Raw genomic sequence first — 12,538 nt, forward strand, 5'->3', positions numbered from 1 at the left:
ACAGAATTCACATTTTCTGCCTCACAGAGAAAACAAGAATTTGTGGGTTGTATCTCAAACAGCAAGATCTTTCAAGGACAATTTCAGAGAAATCCTTGCAGTAGGGTAAAAGGACTCCTCCACATTTATAATTTCTGTTATAATCTATTTTTTATTTATAATATATAAAATATATATTTCTATTATATATTTTATATATTATATAAAATAAAAGTTTTCCCCGTGTCCTCAGACTCCTGTTGGCCTTAGGTCTGTACAGTCTTGTAATGCAAAAGAATAACCCCCTTGGTACCCTAGAGTCTCTTTAAGAAGTTCGTTTTCACTCAAAACATCCCTCTTCTATTAGGCATTATAAAAAATTTAATTATCACTTTGCTGTTATTTACTGATCTGTTAATGATCTAGAAAATGGCCAAAACACTTACCTGGTGATGTCAACATTCTCAGCAGCAGAAGCTGCATTCCAGATGCACAGCATTCACACTGTTGTCTGCTGCAACCTTTAGCACCTTGATTTTGAGCCCAGACAATACTTCAGACAGCTCAGAACGATGTGCAGTTGGTTCTGCTACCTGACAGAGCAGAAAGCCTTTTAAAGTAAGGGCTGCACAGTAACCAAGATGTTAACGACTAAATATAGATGCATTTATTTAAATGCAGTAAGGACACAGGTGTCTGTGCTGGTTGCAGGAATGGCTTTCAGCTCTCTCCTCTCCAATTCTCCCAAGAGAGTAGAATTTTCTTTGCTCCAAGGTACCACTTAATGCTCATGCATTCAGTAATTTCTTTTGATTTGGTAAATGAACATGCCCAATAAGTGTAAGATCTATGATTTGAAGTCACAGATAGAAAATTGGTAGCCAGTTCAAGAACTCTACACTCTTTGTATTTTTGGATAATGTGACATTACAAATTTAGTTACTGGAGTAACAGAGAGGGGGCTGCAGCCTCAGTCACTTGGGAATTTTCTTTAAAAGATTAAGCTTCTCCTACAGACCTTCTCCCCAGGCAAAGGCAGCAGTAAGGAAGTCAGTCCCACCCCCAGAGTACTCCCCTTTGGTCCCTGGGACTTTCCCAAAAGGACATAAAAAGCCTATAGGCAAGTCATTTGAGAGCAATAATGAAAACGCTCCCATAAAAAGCTATCCAGCAAATGATTTTTCTGCTATAGAAATATTTCGGGGCAGTCCCAGAGATAAATTAAGTACTCAAATGATGCCCAAAGGAAAATAACAATGTAACTGACCAATTGAAGGTAGAACAAGGGTAGCCATCCCACTGCTCAGCAAAGACTGATACACAGCTTTCACTGGTGAAATCAATTGACAAAACTAGTATTTCTACTCTTTTTCTTTCAACCTGGTGCAAGGCACCAACACTGGAGCAGAGCCATGTTACTTATTCATACACAGCTAATGCTCGCTATGCAAAACAAGAACTAGAATCCCAATGCCATACCAATTCTCAAGTAATTTGAGACTGAACTTAAACTTACTCAACAGCATCCGTGTTGTCAAATCTGGATTAGACTATTTCATTTTTATTAGGTGTTATTCCCACTTTAATTTTTATGCATATTTTATAACAACCCACATGGATAGGTGGCTGGTATACTTATATGTAAATATCTCCTCTTCAGTTAAAAAGAATGCAACAACTACAGAGAGGTGGACTGGACCATTTCGCAAACAAGTAAGTGTTCAACAATCAAATTGGAAATTATCAAGGACTAAACTTACATCAGTTTAGATTATAAGGCTACTAAAATTTCTGTGAAGAGACAACTTTCTGAGAAAAATTGCATTTATTTCCCATACTTCAAGTGATGTGACCCCTGGTAGGACCGGCTGTAGCAGGAAAGAAAAATGACAAAAAAGGGAATATAGTGGGGGACAACAGAAGTGACATGAATACATGATGATAACACAAACTTTAACATACTGATGATTATGCATGTTAGAGCTAAATGAACTACGGATTTAACATGCCTGTACATGGCGCTCCACTGGGAATTTGGTGTAGTTTTGTCAGTAAGCGGACGGGTCTGATTAAATCAAATCAAAAGCTGAAGTATTTAAAATGACAATAAAGGGAAAAACAGCCTTATAATTCAGTGCAAGAACAACAGCGCTGAAGAAGAAGAGCAACAGAGAGCTGCAAATTGATTGACATAAGCTAGTGAAAACCACTTCTGGGTCACTCACCTCCTGCTTTAGGGGTTTCGAGGCATGCTTGCTGTCTGGCTAACTATTCATGTACATGGCATCCAAGTGCCTCTGATGCTAACTATGCAATGCCGGCTTAACTGCCTAGATGCATAGGTTTTGAAAATTCAGGAAAGCAGCACCAAGAGCATGATAAAGGCTATCTTTTGGCATAGCTACTATTCACATGAAAAATCAGAAGAACAGTAACAAGCTGTGGCAAGCACAAATTCACCCAGCACTTTAACCATGGAATGGGGTTTTCAGGCACCATCTGACCTTCACACCAGCCACAGCTCAAGCGCAGCACAACATGTAACAGAACATGTTAGCAGCTGAGCTGCCAAGCTACAGCTGCTCCTCACAGGTGAGAAAACAGAAGGCTTTTGAAGCTGAGAAACTAAGTTGCTACTGTACAGATTTTATATATGTATACAAAAATGCAGAGGTAACACACAGTTATTGATTTCCACACATACAGTAAGTGCACTGTAGGCACTGGGAAGAGCTGCTTTCAGTTGTTCCTTCTATTTTACTTTTGCCTATACAGCAACTGCTGCTGTGCTTACACATTCAATAATTATATTTTGATTCATGTTGATGTGCATGGCAGGTTACTTCTTAAGATGTGAGAACTCTAGTCACAAGGGTGACAGCATAGCAGGTGGCAAGTTTTTGGGTTTGGCTTTCTTTTTGGGATGGTGGTGGTTTGGGTTGTTGGTGGTTTGGGTTGTTGGTTGTTGTTTTTGTGGGTTTTTTACAACATACTGATCAATTGTTATAAAGCAGCATCTGATTTATATTAACTTCAATACTGTATTTGATATTTTGACAAGCTCTGCAAGCAGACTCAACAAGCAGAAATCAGGCTACGTGCTTTTTCTTCAGATGGGCAGAGGATCACTTATGCTTTGTGATTAGGTACAGAATTATGATGAAGAGATGGTACTGACATGCAGAGAAATGTTTATTTCCTTGGGTATTGAGCTGATAACCATATTTAATATGAAATCTGGAGACCTAAACCTGGTGCAGCAAGGTATAGATGCATCTGTAATGAATTTTGCTGTGAAAGCAAATTGTGTCCTTTAAGAAACAGACCATGAATAAGTACAGCATCTTCCTGATTTTGCCCTTAGGCTTGTTGTCTGCTCAAGCACCTGCCCCTCTGTGGGACTCTTACAAACCCTGCCACCTAGAAGCATTAGCTGACAAGACTGCAGGACAAAGAAGCCTTTATTAAAGCACACATCCCATCACTTACCCTGGTGCATCACAAGCTCTGCATGGTATGTTATATCAGTACTTATATACTGCCATTTGATCTCTGAAAGAATGATTAAATGGGATGGTATTTAATCATCATCCAAAGGACTTAATGATGCTCAGTAGAAAAGCTAAACTGAAAAGGTGTTGGGAAACACTGATGGAAAAAAATATGTTGTGATCTAAGTCTCTTATTTCTTTGAATCCTACCTAACTTTGCCTAAGCACAAAACAGGATTTCACTTCTTCAGAGAGAGTCAGAGACACACAGAACCTCAAAAAACATTACTTTATGATTATTAATTGTTAATAGATTTACATACAGCTTCTCCAGAGAGCACACACAAGAACAGTGCAAGCAGAGTCTGTAAGACTAGGGATGACTACTGACCAAGATTTCTGTGTATTCCTCCCAGAGGAAAAAAGCTGCTTCCCTTCCCCCCACCCCTTTCTTTTTCTTTCACATCTTGCTAGCCAGTAGTTGAAAAAATACTGTATAAGCTCATATTTCATTTTGCTTCTGATCTCCTGGTGACAGACAGAACCACATCTAAGTTCAGCTAACTCCCAAGGTTGGGCAGCCTCTTTAGGTGAGAATTACTTTCTTTCCAGTTCTCCTCCAGGCTTAGACATTTGCATTGCAATGGGATCAAGCTTTACCTTAATAAAGGAAGATGTCATTCTAAGGAAAGCTGTAATAGTAATCCACTGCATCAAGAAGAAAGGTATAACTGGCACGCTGTCACCTTCTATTGACAAACCAGTGCATCAACAAAGCTGTTCTTAACTCCTGCCACTACAGTTCTCCTAATCCACTCGACTGTTTTGCCCAGCCGTTTAAGTTAAAGGAGCTGCAAGAAAGAGGCAATAGTCATGGCAGACTAGCCTCTGTTAATGGCAGTAGTGGGGAAAAAAACTGTAAATCTCACAAATAGTAATTTTACATCTCCCATCAGGATCACATCCCAGTTTTAGAAGCTTCTATGCACCTTTGTTGAGCCAACTTGCTCAGCTCTATGCACATCCAGATACACAGTGAGTCAACTGAATCCATGTTCTCTTCCTAGAGTTCCTTTCCCTTCTTTTCTTGGCTAAACGTAGGATAATTCTGCAATATAAAGAGTGGGTCACAAGGACAATAGAGAACAAAAAATACCACAGCACAATTTTTTGTTTGTTGAGGTTTTTTTGTTTATTTTGTTAAGAAAAAAATGAAACAACACCTTTAAAACCCTTCAGGGACAAAAATAAAAAAAACAATAAAAAAAACAAACAACTGCTCATTCAGTAAAAATAAAACCCCAAAACCCACCGCTAAAAGTATATCCCATTTTGCAGTTCTTCCAAGACATAATGCAGATCACCCTGCAATCTTCCAAAAAAAAATCGTAGCCAAATGCCACAAGTACAAGCAAGGAAGCAGAGAACCCAAAGGCACAAATAACAGATTTTAGATTCATCTTCAGTCTTCTCTTCCAGTTCCTCTCCCCAGAACACTAAGACTTTTCCAAAAGAGAGTCTGAGAGCAGAACATTCTACCTCCATCCCAAACACACAAAAAATTACTCCAAAAGTGAATGCACCTCACAAGAGGGAGCCAACTCTTTCACCTCTTTGAGTGCTCACAAGGATGATTGCAGTCCTGGAGAAGGACAGGCAGGGAGGGACTTGGGCTTCTGAAGGCACAGAAAACACAACAATGATACCTCCCAAAAAGAGGCTATCACCAAGCCAACTCTTTACATTTCCTCCACAAGAACTCCAGTTGAAAACATTTAGAAGGAAGGTCTGCAAGTTTCTACTCAAAACACAGATAAAGAAAGGATTACAAAATATCAACAAGCGCCAACATCCTGTCAGGGATTATTTATTTATCACCTTGGACTCAACTGAGAGCATCTGTCAATCTCTGAGCAGCCTTCATCCATCATTATGGGAAGATCACGTCTCTACAGCAGAAAGTTAGAACTATGTGTACTTGCTCTGTCATCACTTCAGAGTTCCAGCTGCCTATCATTCAAAAATTTAAATGCCAAAGAGAGAAGTTGGCAGCCATAATGCCGTATCAAGTCTTAAAACATGATGTTAAATCAGGACTATGAATTGCACACAAAATTTAGGGTGGAATTTCCATCTATCCCTAAAGGTCATTTTAATCTGCTGGACAGACTGCAAATATTACCTACCAGCTTAGAAAAGGAATTATTACCTCTTATTTTCTATAATTTTTGCAGAATAACACCACAGAAAAAAGATGGGATATGTCATTTCATCTCCATTTAAACATCAGAAGAAAAAAATACCAAAACAAAAACACTAATATCACATCTGCTGATCAAAGAAGTGGGGTTCAAAACTTCAGCTCTTCTCTTAGGAAAAAAAAACAACAAACCAACAAAAAACCCCAAGAATCACCACACAAAACCCAGCAAACCATCCAGGTTCTGACTTCCCCCAAAAAGGACATAAGCTTGTACTCCATCCTGCCTACTCTAAGATAATATGAAACTCTTAATTCTGAAAAGGTCCAGGGTGTGTGGGGGTGGGATGTAATTCTTCACTCTGTATGAAAGATAAACACTTCTCTTGGGGCAGTAATAAGTCTAGTGCTCTGGTAGCTGACCCTGAGGTCCAGAATGGACAATGACATTTATTTTTATTCCCTGTGGACAAGAACAGAGACAACAAAAAAAGACAAATTAAGAGGCCTGATCAACAACAAACTCCTGAAAACTAAGTGCAAAAGAAAACACAGTCAAGACAAAAGATCCAGTTCTGTCATTTCAGCAGAAAAATCCCAGAGAAAGCACCAGGATTCTCCCTCAAATAACAAGGCTCTACCAGATGCAGAGTCTTGAAATACCCAAATCCAGAACCAAACACAGCAATTTAGGAGTGCATAGGTATTTTCTCGTTTTGTATTTAATTATCTGTTGAATTACACTTGAGACAGGTCCTGTACAAAGACTAACCTCAATCAACGAAACAGAGCTACAGTCGGGTAACTGTACTGCTTCTTCCTAACAAAAGCTAGCAGAGGAGAATGAAATCCTCATCATGGAAGACATAGCCTAAATATAAAACCCAAAGAAGTTAAAGAACTCAAAGTTCAAGAGGGGAGGCCACAATTACACTTGGAAAAGGATGAGTCCAAGATGAAAGTTAAATGAGGAGAGAAAATAAAAATAAAGATATAAACACCACACAAACCTGGAAAAGGATCTGTGATGTAGTTTGGTACATAGCCCTATTTATTGAGGTCCAGCTCTACAAGAAAAGCTCATTCGTTAATTCTGTGCCTTAATTTCTAGAGAGTTAGTTGTTTAGGCACAAAAAAATTGTCTGAGACACACACGTTCAATTAAATTGCTTATTAAAACCAATCAAAGGTTTTGGGAATTTCTTTTTGTTGGTTTTCTTTTTCATTTGGGAAGGTGGCTGGGAAAAATTGTGTAGGCTCTGCTTTTGCCAGTGTCCTTCGCTAAGAGTCCCTGTGAACAAAGATACCATTACTCAAATGTTATTAATTAACAGAAGAAACCCAGGCCATTGCCACAAAACATAAATGAAATACACGGGAAGGGGTGGGTGTGTGTGTGAAATGCAGGAGACACCAGATCATATAAAAAAGCTAGAGCTGGCAATGCTCCTTTACTACACACATTTGTTTGTCCTGATTACAAGCAGTTTCAATCTTTCTTGAACTACTGCTATTTGTCTAATTTATCCCAGAAGTAAATGGAAGAAATAATGAATATCAAATGCTCACACTTTTAAGAAGCCAAATGATCTTTTAAAAAAAAAAAAAAATAACAAATGAACAACAAGAGAAGAGAATGACATTTTTAAGGAGAGTATAAACACAATACAGTCATTTTCATATGGCTGTCCATAGCAATTACATGGAAGAAAAATGGTACTTAAAAGAACTAACAGAATGTAGAGTATTTCATTTCCCTCCCCCTCCATTTCCTTCCTATAATAGTAAAATAAAACAAAAAGTCTTGTGCTTCATTATTGTTCTTTGTCTTCAGATTGAGAGAGACTATTTTTGGCAACACAAAACATATGATCAAAAGCAGCATACAACAGAAGCCACACTAACAGGGATGAAGAAAGCCTTTTTCTTATTTTCCTGTCTTCTTTGATATTGCAGTTTCGTTCGTTTGCTTGCTTAATTTTTTTAAGATTAAAACCACATGCATTTAAGGCAGTTCAATGTTGTGTAGTACAACGAATTAATGGAATATTGTATTAAATAAGAAAAAAAGACATAAGCCTTCTGCAAGAAAAACAACTGTCATTTAGAAAGAACAGAAAGTCAGGGTCTTTTACATTCTACTGACACTTATCAGTCTTTCAAGATGTGAAAGGTTTTATTAACCAATAAATGTTTACAAATAAAAAACTTTTAGCAGAGGAGCATAAAGTATCTCTTGAGCTAGTTCACAGAACTATGACTACAGGCAAAAAGCTACATTCAACTGAGGAATGCAGTAATTTGATTATTCACTTGACAACCCCCTAATGGTATTATGTCCAAGTTTTCTCAGACAATTTTTCAAAATAATAAAATGTTACAGCTTTTAACTTAAACAGTCACTGCCAAGTTTAGAACATGAATTCCAAAATCCCCACTAGAAAAATGGGGTTACATTTGGTCTTTCTGCCAGTACTTAATTGCAAATCTTGGAATCCCGTTTCAATTCCACATATCTCCAATTCCTTCCTTGTGAGCTTCCATCAGGCAATACCTGACAAAATAAGATTGTCTACACAGATATCAACGGGGGGAAAAAATGTTTTTCAAGAGGAGGCAAAGTACACAGATCAGTGAAATGGCACCGAGTTCAAGAGAAGGATATTTTGTCAGTTCAGAGACATTTCAGACCTAATTGTTTTTCAAACTTAGTTACAAATGACTACAGATAAGCAGGAAATGTTCCACCAATAGCTATATTTTCAAGATGGAAAATGCTTAAAACTTTTTAGATTCCATATCGGTCAAATATAAAGTACATTTCAAATCCTAGTTAAAGATTTATTTTCTGCCATTGAAGTTACACATATGCCATGAAATAGACTTTGTAATTATGTGAAACTTACACAGTAAAAAGTTTTGAAGTGCCAAATTAAAAAAAAGGTCATATTTGGAGAAATGATAGGAAAGGCCAGAATGAAGCTCATTAAGTGGAAATCTGGATGAGAGCCACTGGTTTGGAAGGTAAAGAACTAATAGCATAAAAATGCAAGTACAAGCCAACCCACATTTGTTAAGCCAAGTGAGAAGAAAAACAAATGAGTTACCACCTGTACTATTTATATTCTGGTCTTCCTGCAGGTGACAGACCAAACAAAAATGCTTAAAAGGAGAAATTTAATCCAAGAGAGGTTTCATGGATATTTATGGGCAGATTTTATCCAAAGACCGTGGAGCAGGAAGGCTTTCACAGGGGATGAAAACCAGTACTTTAAACTACCCAGAGGCATCCTGCCTTTACAGCAATGGGCATTATTTCAAAGATGCATACTGGCTGTGAAGGGTCTCAAAAGAACCCCTGGTTTATTTTCTTTAAGCCATGTGTAGCTCTAATGTAATTGATATATTATCAGTTAAAATACCCAAGATCAAAGTGCAAGTTATTTACAATGGATGCCTTAGAAAAGCCCATTCTTTAGCCCAGTCTCCAAATGTCTCAAAGGACCAGATTCTTGCTGATCAAGTACACATTTGAAAACACAGAAAAACACACATCATTTGTGACAGCAAAAGAGAACAACAAAGCAGAACAGGAGAGTTCCTCAGATCTTCAATTCACCCCCAATCCATGAAGGTACATATGCTCTTTCTCCAGTTCAACAAAGGGATTGTATTATATTTCTCATATCTTTTTGGGGTTCCAACATAAACAGCCTGATGAAAGATACAGCAGTAGGAACACTCACATTATTTAGAATTTATAGTGTTTGAATTCGGTGATAAAATGAGCAACAGATTACTTGTTCCCTCAGGAAGCCAATTTCTTCACTCCAACCATCAACATCTTTCAAATTCTCAGCTTTGATAAGATCAATGGTTGCAGCTAAATTAATAGAAGGCTGATTTTTAGTCTGAAGTCCCTTAAATACTCTCAAATCTTTATAAATAAGCATACTTTATGTCTTTGGAAATTTCAAACTATCGGTGTGGAATAATCCGCATCTCAATATCTGCAAGTCAGAAGTATCCTTGATATGTTATTATCTACAACCATTCAACAAAAATAAAGTTCAAAGGTTCACTATTTCAAGACAACTCACTATGTATGTTCAACAATGCCTAGACTGAAAAATATTTTCTAAATTACAACACAGATTTAGGGATCCTAGAAAATGCTAGCAAAAAAAAGGCATACTTAAATCAAAATAAAAAAGTGAAACATGGCAACAGAACTAGTAGGAAAGACATGGTCATGTTTAGGTAAGTTTGTAGACACAGAGAACTTTACACCATCATTATAAAGGTGTTCAGTTCTCTGCTATTAAATTTCCCTCAAATTTCAGTGACAGTATAGGGCACTGAGTTAATCGTTGATTACATCTTAACAGTAAATCCTTATAAGACTCCTGGACAACTTTCCCTCATTTGGGACATATCATGACATCCTCAAGTATACTGACAGCACACACAGCATATGTGATCTTTTCAGCTGCTGAACAGCAATGACAAGTGATTAGTGCATTTTAATTTGCTTAGAACCACTCTCTACCCCTGAGGGCTCCTAAATAAATCTACTGGAACCTTAACACAGGCACTAATATGAAAGGACTCTGATTATCACAAGTCCTAAACTCTGACCTCAGCTTCACAGCAGACTTCATACCTGAGGTGATGTGAGTTACTAGTGGTTACTGAAGTTCTAACAATTACTTTGTGCTTCATGTCAAGTGGCACAGCCCTAAACACACCTTCCTCAGTACCAAATTATGATGTTTATAATCTTCCTAATGTAATAGCATAGTTGACCATTTCATTAGATCAATCAGTATCAATAAGAATTTTTCCATTTCCTGTACAAAATATTATTGGAAATTTCCACTCAAAACTGACAACGAATCTCAGTTCCAATCACCTATTATTTAACATAACTTATCCGAGAGGTATATTGAGAAATTAAAAATTTCATCAAATTCTCAATGCAGCCTCTTACACCAATAGAGCTGAAAACACTTTATAAGAGAAACATGTATCATTTGCCCAACTTCAGGAGAGCACAGAGCAGGGAAAAGCTCTGTATCTACCAAAGTGGCAGAACAGGGTTTCTCAGCTCCCGTTCAAACTACTAAAGAAGGAAAATTTTTCACTTGATGGTGAAAAAGGAATCTGAGCTTCAGCTGTTCGGGGCACTATTTATAAAAAGTAATCAATTTTTATCAGTGGTGGACATTCTTGTGAGTTACAAAGGCCATTTGCTTAATTCAAATTAGTAGTAGTATCTTGGTAGGATGTGTTAAAAGTCCCCCCAGTCAAGCTCTCAGTGTAGGAATAATCAGCAGACTTATCATCTGCTCCCAGAAGCCGGAAGGAGAGTATCATCTGGTAACATGGTGAATAAGCAACATAGCTAAGCAAGAAGGTCTTGTGTCACAGAACTAAGGAAGATCAGTAGTATTGGCCTGAACCCAGACACCAGGCTGGGAAGAAACAACTCTGTATCAGTTTGACTAAACTTGTATCTATGAGCATAAGATACAAATCAGCAAGAACACCATCAACCTGTTTTTCTGAACCAAAGCCTCTGTCCGATGATGCCAGCACCCTGCACTGGTAGCATAACCAAAAAAACCCACCAACAACCAACTTGTTTTTCTGGAATTCAGATCTACAAAAGATCAGAAGTAATCTCAATTTATGTATCTTTAAGCTGCTTGGGCCTGCCACCAAGTGCTAATTATTCACAGTGCCTTCACACTCCCAAGCTTGTAAAGAGAGAAAAAAATGTAAAAAAAAGTGTACACATGGAAAAAGAACAAATTGGTGCGAGGCAAACCCCCTCTGAGCTCACTAGAATGCCACAAAGGTATGATGGAAGAAAACATTTCTCAGAGCCTGTAAACATGATTATTTCACAAATAAACAAACCATTGTCAATGCCACTGAAAATCCAGACTTTTGGAAGGGGTGTTGATCAGCATTCTTCTACAGCGGGCAGCCAGTGAACTTCTGTACCTGAAGATGACCTGGGAGTTTTGTGAAGGTGATTTCTAAAGGCCAGCTCAGAAACTGCCCAAGTCCAAAGAATGATGTGGTCACATAGGAGACAGCTTGATTAATCTAGCTCAATTCTGCCACAGATCTTGGCACCAAACAAGACACCTCGGTGTCTTGTCATGTCATGTTCTACAACTCCTTTTCCTGCCAGCACATTGTCAAGGAAAATACTATGATCAGATCACCTTAAATTTATGTCCTTTACTGACTAACAGTGGCTAAGAAACAACTTGAGAATAGTTGATCTGCCAAGATATTTCAAAGCCCTGAAAAACATTTTGTTGAATAATTGTTAACATATTACTCCACAGGCACGCGGTGTTCTGACCAGGGGTTAAATTTTGTTAGAGCCTCTGTATCTGTACCCACCTGTTTTCCTACTGCAGTTGATTGTGGCAACAGTGATCCTTCAGATAAATGCAGAAGCAGGTGGACCAGTATAAACCCTTAACAGACAGACTTGTTGAGTCCAGAAGATTGAGACCATTTAGCAGCAGCATGGATCTATGGTTTGACTTCCCAAGACAGAAATTAACCTCAACATTCTCATGTAAATGAATGCATTCCAACAAAATCCTTCAGAAGAATACAGCAGAAATGTATTTTGTAAAAATAAAGTGATTTCTGCAATGTTGAAGTATCCTTAATGTTTTAACAAAGCACACAAAGCAGAACCTGAAAGGGAATGAGGAACAGATAATACAAATCACCTTTATATTGTTCAGGCCCAGGCCACAGAGGAAGTCCTCCCAGACTTTTATCAGTCTTCCTGGAAGACTGATAAGGAGAGACAGTAGAAATAGATCAATTCCTTCCC

At 37.9% G+C, this 12,538-nt stretch overlaps 1 long non-coding RNA gene across 5 annotated transcripts in view; it reads right to left on the reverse strand.

Moving 5' to 3' along the window:
• Positions 1-12,538, reverse strand: part of LOC129736893 (uncharacterized) — a 344,917-nt gene that overhangs the window by 289,559 nt on the left and 42,820 nt on the right. For all 5 annotated transcript variants that reach the window (XR_008734049.1, XR_008734046.1, XR_008734047.1 and 2 more), the window contains exon 2: positions 426-572. This is a non-coding gene — a long non-coding RNA (uncharacterized LOC129736893). The remainder of the gene's footprint in view (positions 1-425; positions 573-12,538) is intronic.

The sequence above is a fragment of the Falco cherrug genome, chromosome 9, assembly GCF_023634085.1.
Source record: "Falco cherrug isolate bFalChe1 chromosome 9, bFalChe1.pri, whole genome shotgun sequence".
Lineage (NCBI taxonomy): Eukaryota > Metazoa > Chordata > Aves > Falconiformes > Falconidae > Falco > Falco cherrug.